General features: G+C 37.6%; 1 protein-coding gene across 1 annotated transcript in view; it reads right to left on the bottom strand.

Moving 5' to 3' along the window:
* The window catches only part of tafa3a (TAFA chemokine like family member 3a), an 89,837-nt gene extending 81,970 nt beyond the window's left edge, over positions 1 to 7,867 (bottom strand). The window contains exon 1 of the mRNA XM_017479188.3: positions 7,267 to 7,867. The gene's annotated coding sequence lies outside the window, so the exon portion shown is untranslated. The remainder of the gene's footprint in view (positions 1 to 7,266) is intronic.
* Between the last annotated feature and the right edge of the window lie 11,241 nt (positions 7,868 to 19,108).

Here is a 19,108-nt window from a genome sequence, read left to right as displayed (position 1 = left end):
TTAGAAATTTATATAGCCTTGAACCTCACAGGAAATAGAAACGGTGTAAGAAAGAATTGTGCAAATGAGAGCATGGTCTACAACCGTACAGGCATTCAACAGCAGGTACAATGGCAACTAAACAAAACGACAGCATGCTACAATGAATGGCGTAGAAAAGTAGCTCCACTGCTTCCTTCTGCACCTGAGAGTCAGATTATGAGGAGCAGCTAAAGTACATGCTTTCTGATACTCTGAGGTGAGGAAGTGCTGTGTTTTTGTTCTCTCTTAGCTTTGACAGCACTTTGTCTCTGTCAAATAAAGGATAAATTTTTGCCATGGAATCAAGCACCTAGCTTAAAGCTTATAATGTGGTAGCATTATATATGGTCTACCATGAAAAGAAATATAGGCTCAGCTCCATTATGAATTGTGACCCTTCTAAAAAGTCATTTGGAATGATCTAATTAAATATGTATTGCTCCTGACCTGTTACATCTTTAAATCCTATGAGAAATGGTCAATTTGTATTCTTTGCGATCGTACAATGACTTGCCATTTTATTAGTTACTAGACTGGTATATCCAATAAACTTTCGAGTTAATGTATAAATGTATACTCTGAGTTGCCAGTTTATTTTTGAGTAATAACAACAAACTCATATGTTGTATATGGTTACATAAATAAATTAGAAACTTTGAAATCCTGTAAAATCAAATACCTTTTGCATTTCTTTAATGCATTTCATACATGGCCTCGATGTATAATGTATTTATTATGTGTAATATTCAATTTCATTCTCCTTGTACATTGACCATACAGATATTCTCTTCTATTCTTTGTTATGCTATGTCATGTTATGTTATGTCATGTTATGCTGTTATGCTACATTACATTATATGTTGTGTTACTTGTAACATATTACACATTGAGGCCAACTATGTTTATAGCCATAAAGGTATATTTTGTACCATTTCAAAATGTATTGCATTTTGGTTGCGAAGCTCAAGCTCAAAGCTAGCAGAGAGAGAAATAGGGGAGAGTGCAGTGCAGAGAGCAGAGTTGCTTAACAGAACAGAACCCAATGAGTTGAGAAATGAACGTGAAGGACCTGGTATAGCTCATCATTCAGTGCTAATGGTTTGATGTTAAGTACTCTTCGCATTTGGTCAGTAGCTAGTGGTTATAAAAAACTAACTAGATCACAGGGCAACAAAGCAGGTAGCATTGTCACCTCCAGAGTCTCAGCTCAATCCTGAGCTTGGGTTACCAACTTTGTGTTGGTTTATCATGTTCTTCTCATGTCTTAGTAGATTTCCTAAGGGTTCTCTTGTTTGATCACAAAATATGCTGATAGGTTGCCTGGCTATGCTAAATTACCCTTAAGTGTGACTGTTTGTGAGAATGTGTATGTATATGGTGCCCTACAATGGACTGACATCCTTGTGTCCAGTGTTACCAGGATAGGCTCCGGATCTCCGGATCCTGACCAAAGAAAGTTTAATGAATGATAAATCTCACAAAAAAACAAAAACAAAAAAAACACATCCCCAACCACCTCCAATGTTCCGATTATCATTCAAACCACTGCTCAATCATCACACACTGTCCTCCTTCCAGGTTTCCTTCAGACCTGTGGGAGACTCTGTATTGGCGTATAATAGATATTCTAATTCTGCACAGCAAACATCCCACTGCTGAATGTATAAGTCCATCTGGACACAGACACGGGAAGAGCTCATTCAACGCTGGGGATTTAGCTGTGTAAGAAAACATCTCTATCACTCCAGTTGGCTCAAATACCATCTTTGTATGAAATATGAAAGCTGAAGGATATGTGGAAAGAGTGAAAGCAATCAATTCCTGCATAGCCACGCTGAATGAGAAGGCGCATTGTAATATGGCTGGCTCTTTTGAGTGGCACACTGAAAATAGGTCCAGCAGGAGCAAAATTGAGTAGCAAGAGATATCCACCCCTAAGGAATTACACTGTGTGTTTGCAAAGCGATTCACAACAGTGCCTCATAGTCTCAGTGTGATGGGCTCGGAGGCATTGTGAGGCCAGTAGAAGAGCAGCAAGGCTAGTGTGGTGGACAACAGTGTGATGGCAAAAGTGTAATACAACAGTATGTACAGCCCGACTACCTGCGCAAGGAGGAAAGAAAGAGAGAAACGTTTGGCAGAAGCATGATTTACCAATCTGATTCCTGAGATCCACATTATACTGAGTGTTCTCTTGCTCCCTGATTTGCTTGTTTATTGTCTTGACGTTTTATTCCCCTGGTTCCCCTGTCCTCTTCGTTCTCTCTCTCTCTCTCTCTCTCTCTCTCTCTCTCTCTCTCTCTCTTCACATATTTCTGGTATTATGTCTTGATGCAAAAGCTTCTACTCATGATTTCTCCACAGCCATCCTGCTCACTGAGAAATTTAGTCTTATAATGAGTAAGACGATTTGTTTTTTTCTAAAGTTTTTTCTATATTTTGTGCATGATGAAAGGAAAGTTTTCTGTCATAGTTTTCATGCTGCTTCTTTACAGGACACAAACTTACGAACTATTCCATAATACTGCTGTATAAGAGTGTATAATGAACAAAGTGTATGTGCACTGATAACAGATGGTGTTCCTGCCAAATGACAATTTAAAAGAAAGCTGCAAACAGCATGTCTACCATTATGCTTAAGTTCAATGTAATACTTCTTTTTGCTATTTCAAATGTAATTTAAGACCACAGTTGCAGTAATGATATAGCAAATAAGCACACTCTTTAAAATAATGTACAGATAAGAAGCCATTCTTTGTTTTGTTGTTCTCAATCCAGTTTTACATTTCCTCACATGTCTCTGTGTACATCAACTCAACAGCTAACATTATCCTCGGTTTACCGTGTGCCCCTTTTTAGAGCAAATGACTTCATCTTATCCAGTGTCCAGTGTCCAGTGTTTTCAAAACTAATCAGATTACATAAGAGAGAGGAAATTTAATGACACCGGGTTAGTGGAGTAAACTGGAGTGTTTGTCGCCTAAAATGTAAGACCATTTAAACTGACATTTAAGACAATTTGAGGCTTCAGACAATTTAATACATTTTCTGGACCTAAAGAGACACCCTGCATGAATATTTGTCATCATAGTAATTGCAGTCTAATACAACATATAGTAAATCCCACCATTATGACAAATATTTTCAAGAAAGTTCTCATATTTACAAGATCTGCTTTGACAATGGCTAAAATTACCCAGTTTTAGTCATTACCTGGTTCTGCTTTCAAGATTCTGGTGGAAAGCATTCAGTAACTGTGTGTCTAATGTGAATTTCTGCATAACTGTATAATAAAATCGGGTAGTGGTAGCACAATGAGTAAGACATTGGACTTCTGATCAAAAGGTTGTGAGTTAAAATCCCAGAACCACCAAGCACACATTGCTGGTCCCTTGAGCAAGGCCCCTAACCCTCAACTGCTCAGTTGTATAAACAAGATAAATGTAAGTTGCTCTGGAAGGGCATCTTCTGAATGCCATAAATGTAAATGTAAATGAAATCACCCTGTCCCACAGGGCAAAAGGTGAGTCATTTGCATCTTACTGAAAGCCCTACCTATGCCATAAAAATACATCCATTGAAACAATTCATTTATAAACATTATAATGCTAGAACCATTCTCAAACCAATGTGTCGGCCATCCTCCATCAGCAATTCATGCTAACCCAAAACTGCTTTGGTGTCATAAACCTTCATCTGCCTGAAAGCCGTGAGCTAGCCTGTCGCTTCACTCCACTGCTCTCATCCAGATGGCTTATGCTGCTGTATTCAACATCATATTGTGATGTGGGGGAGCCACTGTTGTTGTTTGTTCAACACTGAGAAAAGGATAAGCCTCCACTCTTATGAGCTGTCACGGCTCGCGCAATTGGCAGCCGCTACAGCCGATAGGTGTGGGCACATTATTTATGGTACGATATTTCCTTTTCTAAGTGTGATACAACATCATGGATGCAATTTGCATACTTGGAAATGCGGAGTTACATGGGATTTTGAATTACTGCTTCATGCTTGCACTGAATTGTCATTATATTAGTAACAAATAAACCGTCATTTAGTATATACTAGATGATATCCTATACTTTTTTTTTATCCCTATACTTGTGACAGAAGTGAACAATGAGGTGTTTTGTGTTTGTGTTAAAAATATGATTTTAAACCAAAAAAAAGCTGATCCCCTATTATTATTCAGGAGTAACCTTTATTCCAATCTGGCTTGTGTGTATCTCAATCTGATGCAATCTGATGCCGAGTTTTCTTTCTCTCTTTCTTTACAGGCTGTTCTGATTTAAATTTGACATAGGGCTGGCCCAAATTGAAAACAGCTGAGCTATAGTTTTGAAGTTCAGAGATAATGGCAAACCCATCTAGTTTTGGTCTCACATACTGACACAAGCATGCAAAGCAATATTCCCGAATTACTGCCTCTCAAATTCAATAGTGGTCTTGAGGCTAAGGACGCCAGTGCCGTGTTGTTCCGCTGGAAACAAAACAAGGCTCTCGCACCTTGGCTTCATCTCCTCTCACCTCTGCAATAAATCATCTGCCATCTCATGCATGTAAAGTAATTCTAGACGACACTCGCGGCAAGCTAAAGTTGCCTTGAGCTTTGATCCAAAATTCTACCTGTGCAATGAAAACACAAGTAAGATTTTTATGAGAGAAATAGAACTGCTAAGCAACTAGGGATAAACTCTGTCAACACCTGCTTCATTCCACATGTCATTTCTGTAATACCAGTTGTGAGTCATATGGTCCAAAACACTACCACATTTGCTCCATCTGCAGATACACTATTAGTCTTAGTCTTTGCTGGATATGCTGAACTTAAAAGCAAAATGTTAAGTCTTGTATCATTACCAGTTTAAATAGCTGCAAAAATCACTTCTCTCATTATCGTTAATGACCTGTCTTGGCAAGCTGACAGAAGGGATCCTCTTGCATATTATGCAGCCATATATCTAGTTTTTATCCTATTTATTCTGTGGCCACTTTATCACACACTGGTCCTAAACCTGGCTAAAGATACAGACAAATTGGCTAACCGGTTTAAGTTAATGCATTTCAATTCAGAAGAATTATAGCACACCAGTCATTACAATGATTCTACAAATTTAGTATGACGCCTACATTATGTAAATTCATTTGGAGATTTGTCTCATTAAATAAACAACTCAAATCTATTCATATTTAGATTTTAATCTATTAATCACTGGCACCACAAAGATTAAGTAATCCAAGACAAAACATCATATAGGTTATACACTATAACCAGAATACTGCATTACTTTCACGCATTCATTCATTCATTTTCACTAGCTGCTTGAACAAGGTGGATCTGGAACACTGGGCATGAGGTAGGAACACACCCTATGTCCCATACACAAACCCATCGCAGGGCACCATACTGAAAATTTAGCATAGGCTATCTGCCTACTGGCATGTTTTTGGGAGGTGGGAAGAAACCCACAGAGAGAGGTTCAAACTGGAGACTCTGAAGCTGTGAGGGGGCAACACTATCTACTGCACCATGATGCCACTCATATATTACTTACATCATTTATATATGCATCATTCATACGCATAATACAGATGCCCTAAAGCCAGTGATACAGATAACCCACTGTTATTATGCAAAATATGCAATAACTACACCATACAGACTGATATTTATCGTGCTCATTCCATAACCTGAGTCATTATTCGAAGCATGACCCTGGGAACTCTGTGTACAAAGCAGAATTTGAGCTTTTGATTTGGAACATCCGCTTAATGTGCTCGTCTAAGAGCAAAGCTGAATGGTATGGTGGGACTCTGCCCTACCCCGTCAGCAATTGCCACAAATAACATGGTGCACAATAAAGCTGATCAGCCAGAGGCCCACCGGCTGGTTTCAGTGCTGCTGACGGTGATCTATAAAACACTGCAACACTGCATGTCACCGGGGTGTGAAAGGGAAGATGTACGGCTCCTCTCAGGGCAGCAATTAATCACAACGAGCAACAAGAGCCAACGAAGGTTTTATTAGCGAAGCAGGACGGGGCACCATGATGGCGCTAATTGCGGACCAGAGCTAAGTGTCTGTGACACCCTAAAAGCTGGAAAGGGAGGGTAGTGGAAAGAGTGCAAGAACAGAGACAGGGGTGCTAGAGGAAGAGAAGGAGCATGAAATGCCAAGGTGAAACCATGACTAAACCCTCTAACAAGATTGAGCACTGTTCCCCTCCTCAACAGCAGGCTATTTTCTTCCCTTTTTCTCTTAAATGCAATTTTTCTTGTGCATTGGATCAGATTTGTTTATGTTTTTTCCCCCATGAGGACTAGCGACACATATACAGAGATTAACTATAAAATACACCGCGATATCCCAGTGTTGAATGAATTCTTAACTATAACACATAGAAAACTTCGAATACTCACTAAGCACCTCTAACAAACCTTACGACATAGTATGACTCCAATGACCGGCCAGACTATGAATTAATTTACCTAATATACTGGCTAAACAATGTATATTAGTGCATATACACACTGGAAGAGACAGTTTAGCTGTGTACCTAAAATAAATAAGTTATTTTTGTTAGTTAATGAAGATTAGAGGTGTTACTGACCCCAAAGCTAGTCAATAGGGCATAGAGGGGCACGGACACGCAGGTACCTCATCCATTCCTACTATACTACACAGGCAATGCTTTCATCACTGAAGCACTGCAGTCAACACTATAAGCATCCTCCAAATCAGCACCACCTTCACCTTCACCTTCAACCTCTGTGGTCACTCTTCTAGCATTATCAGTCCATACAGCTCTATGGTTTTCCAGCAACATATAAATATGCAGTAACTGTCTAACGCAGCTGCATTAATAATTAGTTCCTTTGCACCTGCTGTGTGATATTAGACCTCCATTCAGTGTTTTCTGAATTGAAAGTCAGTGCTGTCTGCTCTTCTGATTAACTGCAATCAGTTCTTTTAACGTTCCAGCACAATATACACGTAATTCAAATTCAAACTTCCTCCACTAGGCACACAATCCTCCAGTATAATAAACTGAACTAAGATGCATTATGTAGCCTATTTGCAAATAATAATAATAATAATAATAATAATAATAATAATAATAATAATAATAAATTGGATACGGATAAGGTGCACGCAAAATATCCACAGATTCTAGGATAATATTTTTTACATATTTCATCTGAAACAAAGCATAAACCAAATAATAAATCAGTGAACCTGTTTACCTGTCGTCGAGCTGTCAATCAAACAGTGCAAATAGCCGTCTCATTTGCGCTCCATTGGCAGAAATAAAACCCCCGGCGTCAAAGGCGGATCTTTTGCTTTGCGCTAAAACGTTCCCGAGAAAAAGCATCACCTACGGATAAATATTGGCCAGTATGTCTAAAGTATTTTCTTCTTCTGTACCTGTATTTCACTAGCCTGTTTTTTTTTAAAAAATAAAATAAAATAAACACTAAACGTGTCTAAAAATAGACCTCCACGCTCCGCGAAACTCCCGCGCCTGTTCCTTGGCAAAGTTGCTTGGACAGCGCGCGCTGGCTCACAAACTTCCGCTGGCCAATTACGCAGAGCTGTTCAGTCCCAATTACGTGAAGTCTTCAACTGTAGAAGAAGAAGAAAAAACATCCCTCCATTCATTTTCGTCCTTTCATCCGGTACCGGGTTCAGTTTGCGGAAACGATGCGCTGGGAAAGCGCGGAGGCCGGAGTTCCGTCCGGAACAGGGGGATCTCGCCTCTGAAGTGTTGTGTACTGTAGATGAGGCGCGCGCGGAGCCGCCGGAGGAATCAACTCGGCGTTTCAGATCTGTGTGCAGCAAAATGGCGCTACCCTGTGGTTCACCTTCACAGTCAGACACGGAAGCGTAGACTGGAATTACAAATAGCCGCTTTTTTCATTCAGTTAACAATGGATCTCTGGATCAATGGACTCTGCTTTAACTTTATATATATATATATATATATATATATATATATATATATATATATATATATATATATATATTATTTGTTGCTTTAATGATATGGCTAGTGGGTAGTGATAGCTCAGGAGAGTGGTATACTGCTTGGGACAGCATGTGTGTAAGACATGTGCTATGGGACATTCTTAAAGTGGCTTAAAGTGCACCTATTATGGTTTTCAAATATTACTTTTCATGTAGTCTGTGACCCTGAAAAGGATTAAGCAGTATAGAAGATGGATGGATGGGACTTTTCATGTAGTGTGTTATATAGGTGTTTGTGAATGTAAAAAACGTCTGCAGAGTTTCTGAAAATCAAAGCGCACGACAAATGGAGTTCTTGACTCCCAAAAGAAGGAACCGATTCTGAACAGCGTTAGTAATTCCAGACTTACTTCCTGTACAAACCTACATAGGTTTGTAACAAAAAGCCCCGCCTCTGGTCTTCATTGGCTGCTCGTGTTACCGACTGGATATGGTAGTTTCCTTTCCCCCAACCACAACAGACCTGGACATCTGGCCAATCAGAACAGAGTATGCTCTCTGAAAGGAGGAGTTTCGAATGAATCCTATAGAAGGATCATTAAACGAGTCATTGGTGATACTTGGGGGGGGGGAGGTAATGCTGCAGTTTAAATTATGAGCACATTATAGTGTTTTTTGACCTTGGATCCATGTAAACCTATTGTATGAAACTTTTCAAAACCATAATAGGTGCGCTTTAACTATCTACTGCTAACGCAACATAATCCAAGTAGAAAGACAATATTTTCATGTTAAGCATTTTCTACCCCATAGAAGTGGCTTAAGGTATTATTTAATCTATGAATCTCTGGCACCACAAAGATTAAGCCATCCAAGGAAACCATCATATAAGTTATGCACTATAACAGAATGCTGCATTACTTTCATACATTCATTCGTTCATTCATTCATTCATTCATCTTCACCAACTGCTTGAACAAGGTGGATCTGGAACACTGGGCATGAGGTAGGAACACACTCTGTGTCCCATACACAAGTCCATGGCAGGGCATCATGCACACACATACTGAAAATGTAGCATAATGTAGCAAAAATGTTTAAGCAGAGTCTTGAGAAGATACACTGTTAACTGAATAAAAAAGCAGCAATTTCGAATTTTCTCCCCATGGAAAACCATTATGGATAAAAAGCTTATCATGGCTTAATGTATTAGGACAGTTGTATTAAAAGATCAAATTCAGTATACGTCTTATTGATGATGCATACTACTGTACAAACAGGCATACAGGAATCCAGAATATGAATACAATGTGCAAAGTTTCATGTTAAGCATTTTCCTCCATAGAATCCTGTTATAATGTGAAACTTTGCACGTTGCATTCATATTCTGGGTTCATCTGCTTGCCTGTACATAGTATGTTTTATTAATAAGGTGTATGCTGAATTTGGTCTTTGAATACATACATTAAGCCAGGTTAAGTGTTTTCTTTATAACGGTTTTCTACTAGGGAGAAAATGCATAACATGAATTACGGTGGATTACAGTGTATTACTTGGATTACGGTGTTCGTACTTCTCTCACACTGTTGTGTATTTGCACTTTTTTAATCTTATATACTGTACTACTGTATTGTTCTGTGTCGATTGGTCCTGGAGAATTGACATTTCATGCCAATGTATACTAGCTATATATAGTTAAATCCACTCGACTTGTCTTGACTTGATTTGATGTATTCAAATCCCAGCACCACCAAGCTGCCACTGTTGAGCCCTGGAGGAAATGCTCTGTTGTGTCCTCTCTCTCAGTTGAAAGTTGCTTTGCATAAAAGTGTCACTCAAGTGAATTAAATATAAATGGCCATTGAACTGCTTTACTTTCGCCTACTGATTGCACCTTCCTGCTGGTTAATTGTGCAGAGCAGAAAGTTCACTGCACTATACAGTTGGAAGTTTTACCTACTCCCATGCAGTGCTTGATCACTGATCATTCAGTTAGAACATGTGTGAGAGCTGTAGGTATTCATTAATTGATCTTCAGTAACTGCTTTATCCTGGTCAGGGTCTCAGTGAATCCAGATCCTATCCTGGGAATTCTGGGCATGAAGTGGACACACACCCTGAATGGTAATACTTTCTGACCAGCAGCTGAGAATCGGAGGGAATTCAGTCGCTCAGATGGTGCAGTCTCTTCAAAGAGGAACACACCTGTACTTTGACAGGTATTTCACCTCGGTCAAAGTACTGGATATGTTGAAAGCAAATGGTCTCCTGGGAACAGTGACCATTATGAAAAATAGAATACTTGCAGAGAAAAAGTCAGAGATGTCAGATGACACCAAACTACAAAAACAAGGAAAAGGTGCATTCGAAATAGTTGTCAGAAAACCATCAGAGGTTGCAATGATGAAGTGGCAGGACAATAAGGCAGTTCTGATGGCCTCCAGTGTCCATGGCATAGAGCCCCAGACAAGCTGTCTGAGGTGATCAGTGAAAGAGAAGCACCATGTTACTTGCCTAGACCTGCTGTTGTGGCTGAGTACAACAAAAACATGGGTGGAGTTGATTTGTGTGACCGTATGATCAGCTATTTTTTTCCTGATGTCAAGCCGCACAAGAAAATGGACCATCCGTACGGTCCTGCATTTCTTTGACCTGGCGGCCACAAACAGCTGGATTGAGTACAGGTCAGACCACCAGGTCTCTGGGAGACAACAACCACACTTAGCAATTGTGCAGAATGCAGTTTAATCAAAAAGTTCCACTATGAGGCGTTATTTCTTAAAACTATGCTTTAGTGTTCAGATGTATTTCCTTCACCTAACTGTATTTAATGTTCATGAAAAGAAAATACATTTTAACTAATCCACATGTAAATGAATGCAATATCATTATATTCTGTTATCAAACAAGCTATCAAGCATTTTTGCTGTAATACTTATATATATATATATATATATATATATATATATATATATATATATATATATATATATATATATATATATGTGTGTGTGTGTGTGTGTGTGTGTGTGTGTGTGTGTGTATATATATATATATATATATATATATATATATATATATATATATATATTTATTTTTTTATTTATTTTTTTATTTATTTATTTTTTTATATTTTTTTTATTTTTTTTACCGTCCACATTGTCTTATACTTTGGTGGAACCAAGATCAACAGCACCACCATACAAAGTAAAGGCTGGGGCTGATTTCTTTCTTTCCCACAGCCATTGTTGCTGGCTTTGACAGTCATGTCAAGTGTTTGTACAGAGTGAAATACCCCCAGTGTTTTGTGTTTTGTTTTTGTTTTTTTCAAAAATGCCTTTGGAAGTGAAACTAGAAGTAAACAGATTAAGCACACATCATCCAGTCAAAGTACACATTACAAAAAGTGCCAAAGGTGTCCCTTGGTTTGATCAAGAGTTCTGATTAATGGAAAGAACGGCACTTCTCTTTACCATGCTTGCTATTCAGAACACAGCATGATTGCTGACTTGAAACACTTTTTTTTTAATTAGGAAGAACAAAAGGTGCTGCCTCAAATGGTGTTGCACATGCATTATCTATCTATTTCTCTCTCTCTCTCTCTCTCTCTCTCTCTCTATATATATATATATATATATATATATATATATATATATATATATATATATATATATATATAAACTGTTAAAAGAAGAGGTTGCATCATATTTCAGAGTTTCCTGTTTTTAGAAACTAAGCTTGCAATGCATTTGCCATTATCATTAAAGAATAATGTCCTGGCATTTTTGCCGCAACTCAGCTGCAACATGAATGCAGGGAGTGCTGTTATTTTCCTTGTTGCCAAGCTCTTCTCTTCACCTGGGCACAGGCCATTAACTTGCACTGTAAAAACGTTTCCATTCTGGTAATATCATTAGACTATCTCTTAGCCTCTGCCTTTTTGCTTCCATAAGGCAAAGGGGAGCAATCAATAGTGCCTGAGATTGCCTGAGCTCACTGATGGTATACACAAAAGTGGTCAACTTTAATGACAAGAGGAAATTAACACTTTGGCATCATAAATTCTTCCATATTTCCTCTGTTATTACATTCTTTCTCCACAGCCAAACTGAGCAACACCACATTCAAATCCAAATCTGTCTGCCTATTTATTTGTTTGTGGTGGGTTTTTTTTTGAACATTTAGGAAATTAATAACAAAAAATGTTTAGCTGTATATGCACAAAGGTTTTAGAATATTAGATACACTGGAGTTTGAATGTAAACTGGTTCTTGATGATTCTATAAGTAAAGTATTGATCCACTTACCTCTTTTGAGCTGTACTTCATTTGGAATATAGTTTACCACTGGTGAATTCCTATAACCCCTATAATGGTCTGTAACTGTCAAGTGTACCTTCTAGCATGATGATCCTTTACCTAGTATAAACTCTTTCTGGAGATGTAGGACAGTACAGGAAGATGAATGGGAGGAGGTCGTTCTTATCTGTCCTGATTTTCCAATGATGGATGACTGTCTGTGTAGTTATACTATGTAACCCTTCCTCTAAAGGTGCTTCTTCTCCACTTGTCAGACTGTTTAGTGCAAAAAAAAAGATTGACCTTGCACAAACACACATATCTTAGAAGGCATAGCAGCCCGGGACAGGACAGATAGCGCTGGAGTGATTGTGGAACAGTTTTCAATAAGATTCCAGTGATTTTTGAGGATCCATCAGTTTCAGGGTCAAGTGGTTAATCGCACGACTCCATTCCAGCTTTGCTGAAGATTAAGGCAGGATGGAGAGGCATAGATGGTTTCTTATAGAGGTGTGAAGCAACAATGTCAAGGGAAATGTCAGGGCTGAATAAATTAATGTAGATGACGTATAGTAGGCAGGCTGGGCGACACCACTGCAAGAGTGTGAAGATATACTGTATACTAAAACATTCACAGTAGCGTATACAGTGCAAATCTGGTTTAATTGTCAAAATGTACCGACTTTCAGCTGTTTGCAATGAAAAAATCAAACAAAAGCAATTGAAATAGTTCAAAACAATGAATGCTTCAGGTGGTTTCCCCAAATTCAACTGAAAAATGCAACTTGTAATGGCTTCTCCAGTTTCAAAATTATTCAACCCCCTGAGCAGAATCCCTCACAACAACACAAATATGCAAAACAGGTTTTGTCTCAAGCACACCTGATGCAACTAATCAAGGGCTTCATTAGTTGCACCAGGTATGCTTCAGCTGGAACACTTGAACTGGCTAGGGGCAGAAAATACACAAATACCTGGGCAGGGCAGAAAAAGGAAGCTATCAACGGCTGCAACCAGATTTCTGAGAAGGCAGGTTGTGAAAAACCCTCGAGTGACTGCAAAAGACCTGCAGCAAGACTTGCTGCCAACAGGCACTGAGGTTTCAGTGAGCACAGTAAAACGCATACTAAACACAGAACGTTTCCATGCCAGAACTCCAAGATGTACACCACTACTGACCCAAAAGCACACGAAAAGTCGGCTCAGAATCATATAAATAAGCCTGAGAAGTTTTGGGATTCTGTTCTGTGGAGCGATGAAACAAAACTGGAACTTTTTGGCACGATGGATCAGCTGTATGTCTGGAGGAAGAAGAAAGAACACTCTGTCCACAGTCAAGCATGGTCATGGCTCGGTGGTACTCTGGGGCTGCTTTGCATCCTCTGACACTGGAAACCTGCAGTGTGTGGAAGGCAAGATGGATTCGTTGAAGTATAAGGAAATCCTAGGAGAAAATGTCATGCTGTCTGTGAGGAAGCTGAATCTTGGACATCATTGGACCTTCCAACGGGACAATGATCCCAAGCGTACCTCAAATTCCACCAAGGCTTGGTTGCAAAAGAACTCCTGGAAGATTCTACAGGGCCATCACAGTCACCTGAGTTGAACCCCATAGAAAATCTCTGGTGGGATTTGAAGAAGCCGGTTGCAGCACGCAAACCCAAGAATATTACTGAACTGGAGGCCATTACTCATGAGGAATGGGATAAGATTCCTCAGGAACACTACCAGAATCTATACATCTCATTTGCAGCAGGCCATAACAGCAAAAGCATGCTCTACTAAGTGCAAACATGCTTGAATAATTATGAAACTGGAGAAGTCATTATAAGTTGCATTTTCAGTTGAATTTGGGGAAACCACTTGAAGCATTTGTTGTGTTGAACTATTCAGTTGCTTTTGTTTAATTTGTTCATTGCAAACAGTTGAACGCCTGTAAATTTTGACAATATGCCTGATTTGCTATGGGGGTTGAATAATTTTGATTGAAACTGTAGAGTTTGCTATAATTAGGCCTACACGGGAAATAAGGAAACAAAAAGCCATAATTCTCCCAGGCTTTGGTGTCGGTTCATGTTAAATCACCAATGAAAATCACATTAAACATTAAAAATATAACATTACATGTTAGATTGAAATAACAATCCCTGTGTGAGAGCTGTGTGATAAACTGTCAGAGATCCATTTTCTCAATCCAATATACAGTACTCTTCAAAAGTCTCTGCAAAAGGCACATGCAAAGAAATGCTATAAAGCAAAGATGCCTTCAAAATTATCAAATCAAACATTTGTACATAAACAAAAATAAACTAAACAAAGCCAATATTTTTTTTTAAATGCATCAGTCATCACAGGTACACTTTATGCAGTATTATAAGGAAATTACACTGTAAACCCTAATGTTGTCTTTACTTAAACTATGAATAATCATGACTAAACATTACTTAAAATGTTGTGTTTTGGACCCATAAATCAAAAATCTAAGTTTGTTTAACTTGTTTGCCTACAAAATACATTAACTTAAGATTTCAAATGTTATGAACTCAAAATCATGATTTATGAAAATAGTTCGCTAGTCATTCTTTGATGTGATTGGCCATGCAAGGAGTTCTGCCTAGCAGCACGTGAACTAATGCACTGACTGGTAGATAATAGATAATCTTATCTGTTGCTGGTACTGTATAGTGAAATTCAAGAGTTCATCATGAGTAGGAGAGACGACTCCATGTGTGTTTACAAAAGAAATAGCAATCATGTAGAGGAGGTTTTGTAAATAAAGTTACTTTTTGCTCAAAAGTGTTAATTTCCCCTATGTATGGAGACTTTTGGGACAACATGTAGTTAAGTACGCTTGAAATGAACACCAAGTTAAGTGAACTTAAATATACAAGTTTTGAGAGACCCCATTACTCAGTTAAATTGAAGGAACAAAATTACTCAATCAATTGAGTACATACAACTTTTTCTGAAAATCTTGGAGAATCTGGCACAGTTCTTCTGGAGATTCTGACTGTCATAGTTGTTTCTGTTTTTGCAAATAAACCCGGGCAGACCTCATTATGATATTTTATCTGAAAAGTCGTGTATTTGGTAATATGTTTCTTTCTTTACTGACATACAAACATTTTCCTGTAAAATTAGATTTTTTTTGGGGGGGGGGGGGGGGGTAATGTTTAGAATAAAAAAATTGTATTGACTCAATAATGTAGAAGTCATAAAATAAACATTTAAGACAAAATTTGTATTTAAAAAGATTAGGGTGCTTTAGATGTTTGCTTAGTACTGTATATGGGATATGTTTTCATAATTGAGTTTTATTTACTAAACCCCAAGTAAAGTATTAGTTCTAGTGAGACGGTTATAATGTGCAATCAACATTACTGAGTTGCTAAGCAACATGCAGTTCTGAGTATCACTGAAATTATAATCATTACAATGATCACACTCATGGGTTATTGTATGGTATTGTTGGAGTATTGCAAGTAGTTATTTGAGAGAAAGAGAGACAGGAGACAGAGCGCTGTGCATTTTACTTTCATCTGTTATGCACTGCCTCCCTCTTCTGGTGGACAATATATACAGTATATGTGCACAGAAACATGGGGTTCATTGGGTTTGCTTTGACATATTGATTGTTTTGAAATGGAACAATGATGGAGGTAATATATATATATATATATATATATATATATATATATATATATATATATATATATATATATATATATATGCATAATGTTCATCTTAGAATCAAGGATATTTACTTCTACACTAAGCTGCTAGATTCTTTTGTAATAAACTGCATGTTATATGTAATAATGTATATGCATTGACTTGCCAGTATACAATGCTATACAAATGTGACAACCCAATAAATGAGTGTACTATATATGAATTAGATTAGATTCAAGTTTATTGTCATTGACAATAATGCACATCAATATTCCGATATTAATTAGAATTGCAATATTCTAATTAGTACTGAATCATGTAAACACCATAATCTGTTTGCCTGATTCAGATTAAGACAATATTATGATTCCCCACATTTTCATTCCCACCTTGGAATATGCCGGTGTTAATCGGAAATTTGTTGCATGTAAACACCTTACTCAGAAAATCCACTAAAAGGAGATATATGCACATATTCAGTCCTCAGGGAATTGTGGGTGATAACTGATGCTTAGCTCTAGACTGTAGACAAACTTACAGCAACCATGTATACAGGAACATTCTGATGCCTGTATGCATATAAACATCGTATTGGGAATATGATCGCAATCCAAATATAGACTTTAAATAGAATTTGATGTGCATGTAAACATAGTTATTGGGCAGAGTACAAGTACAAAGCCAGCAAGTAGCAAAGCAGCAAGTCGCATTAGGTGTAAAGTGCAAAGAGGCAAAGAGGTAGACTGCCATTAAAGTGCAAGTGACATGTGCAAAAGGCATGGTATCAACAGAGCAAATGGAATATAGGTATGAAAGTGGCATGATGTGTGTAAATGGTTCCGGTATTCTTAACTCTTTAGCTATTTTGTAATGTCTTTCACTAACCTCCCCAGATAAATGCCACCTTGTGTGTAATATATGGTGTACAGTGAGACAGTGAGTTACATTATTTATGTTGCATTATTACCTACAGGATCAGCATACCTAATAAAATGACAGTGAGATGCTAGTTTATATACCTACAGATGTATGCACATGTTTGGGTACCCCTGGATAAATTACATAGTTTGTTGATTTTTGAAATGAAAAGAAATAAACACCTCTTGCATGTCAACAGACTAATTTAAAAATAATACACTTTCTTCAAATATTATTTCACAGTTACTTTATATTTGATGTGAAAACAGAAAAAAAAATAGCATTTTAGGCCATTTTGCATGCATAGCATGTTTAAGATCTACCTGCTTACTTTTCAATGATGTTTAAATCAGACGGCCTGTTGGGCCCATTCCAAAATCTTTTAGTCCTGCACCATAAGCTTTCAAGCAACAGTTATGTCCACACTAAAGGAAAACACCTCACACATCTAGGCCTAGAGTAACAATGACTCTGATACATTAGGTCTTGAATTGGGTTGTAATTGGTCATAAAATGGCCTGTCTTGGACAGAAATTTCAGCTGCACTTTGGAGATAAAACCACTATCCACAAACAAAATCACTTGGACCTTAAATGATTAATTTGTTGTGTTCTCTTCCTGTTCTTTCACCATTAATGCTAAAATAGTTTATCTTCCATTCTCCTTCTCATTAGACTATTGTGTTAGAGTTGATAACCCTCTGTTCAAAGTCAATATGAAACCCCCCCCCCCTTTCTTTTTTTTTTTTATTTCAGCTCAAAAAACAATCTCCAGTTTCATTTCTGCTGAACATTTCTACTCCATATTTCTGCTGAACAGTTCTGCTGAACATTTCTGCTGAACATTCCTGCTGAACATTTCTGCTGAACATTTCTGCTGAACATTTCTACTGAACACTTCTGCTGAACATTTCTGCTGAACATTTCTACTCCATATTTCTGCTGAACAGTTCTGCTGAACATTTCTGCTGAACATTCCTGCTGAACATTCCTGCTGAACATTTCTGCTGAACATTTCTGCTGAACATTTCTACTGAACATTTCTGCTGAACATTTCTACTGAACACTTCTGCTGAACATTTCTGCTGAACATTTCTACTGAACATTTCTGCTGAACATTACTGTTGAACATTTCTGCTGAACATTTCTGCTGAACATTTCTACTGAACATTTCTGCTGAACATTTCTACTGAACATTTCTGCTGAACATTTCTACTGAACATTTCTGCTGAACATTTCTACTGAACATTTCTGCTGAACATTACTGTTGAACATTTCTGCTGAACATGTTTGCTGAACATTTCTACTGAACATTTCTGCTGAACATTTCTACTGAACATTTCTGTTGAACATTTCTGCTGAACATTTCTACTGAACATTTCTGCTGAACATTACTGCTGAACATTACTGCTGAACATGTTTGCTGAACATTTCTACTGAACATTTCTGCTGAACATTTCTTCATATATATATATATATAAAACCTTCAGTTGTAACACCAGATAATACAAATCTTCAATTGTTAGTGTCTCGCATGCTCAAATATGTGTGGCCCTTATTTCCTGAACATGTTTATTTCACTATTCTAATCTATTATCTAATAAAATGGCAACTCAGCATATTCACATTGCATTGTTGTGATTACAAGAAGCAATAATGTGTACAGCTGACACAGCAAAGGAATTTACGGAAGGAAAATATATTTCAGATTAAAGGCAGCCATTCTAGCAAGTAATACAATAATTTGATGAGGTAGGTATTTACTGCCCTACACTTCTGCATATGGCATAACACGTTCAGTTTCATTCCACTCAATCATACATAGAATGGTTACAGTTTGAACTGAAATACAGTGGGGGAACAAGTATTGAATGCATCAACATTTTTTTCAGTAAATATATTTCCAATAAGGTTATTCACATGAAATTTTCACCAGACATCAGTATTAACTCAAGAAATCCACACATATAAAGAAATCCAAACATTAAAGTCCATAAATGAAGTTATGTGTAATAAAAAGGAATGGCACAGGAAAAAAGTATTGAACATGCTAACTGAAATTTATTTAATACTTAGTGGAGAAGCCTTTGTTTGTAATGACAGCTTCAAGACGCTTCCTGTATGAAGAAATGAATCAGCTGCAGTATTCAGGTGTGATTTTGGCCCATTCTTCTAAACATATTGTTTTTAAATCTTGTTCAATTGGATTCAAGTCAGGTGATTGACTGGGTCAT

The sequence above is a fragment of the Ictalurus punctatus genome, chromosome 11 (genome assembly GCF_001660625.3).
Source record: "Ictalurus punctatus breed USDA103 chromosome 11, Coco_2.0, whole genome shotgun sequence".
Classification (NCBI taxonomy): Eukaryota; Metazoa; Chordata; class Actinopteri; order Siluriformes; family Ictaluridae; genus Ictalurus; species Ictalurus punctatus.
The sequence above is the reverse complement of the archived record's forward strand: the minus strand, read 5'-3'. Positions and strand labels throughout refer to the sequence as shown.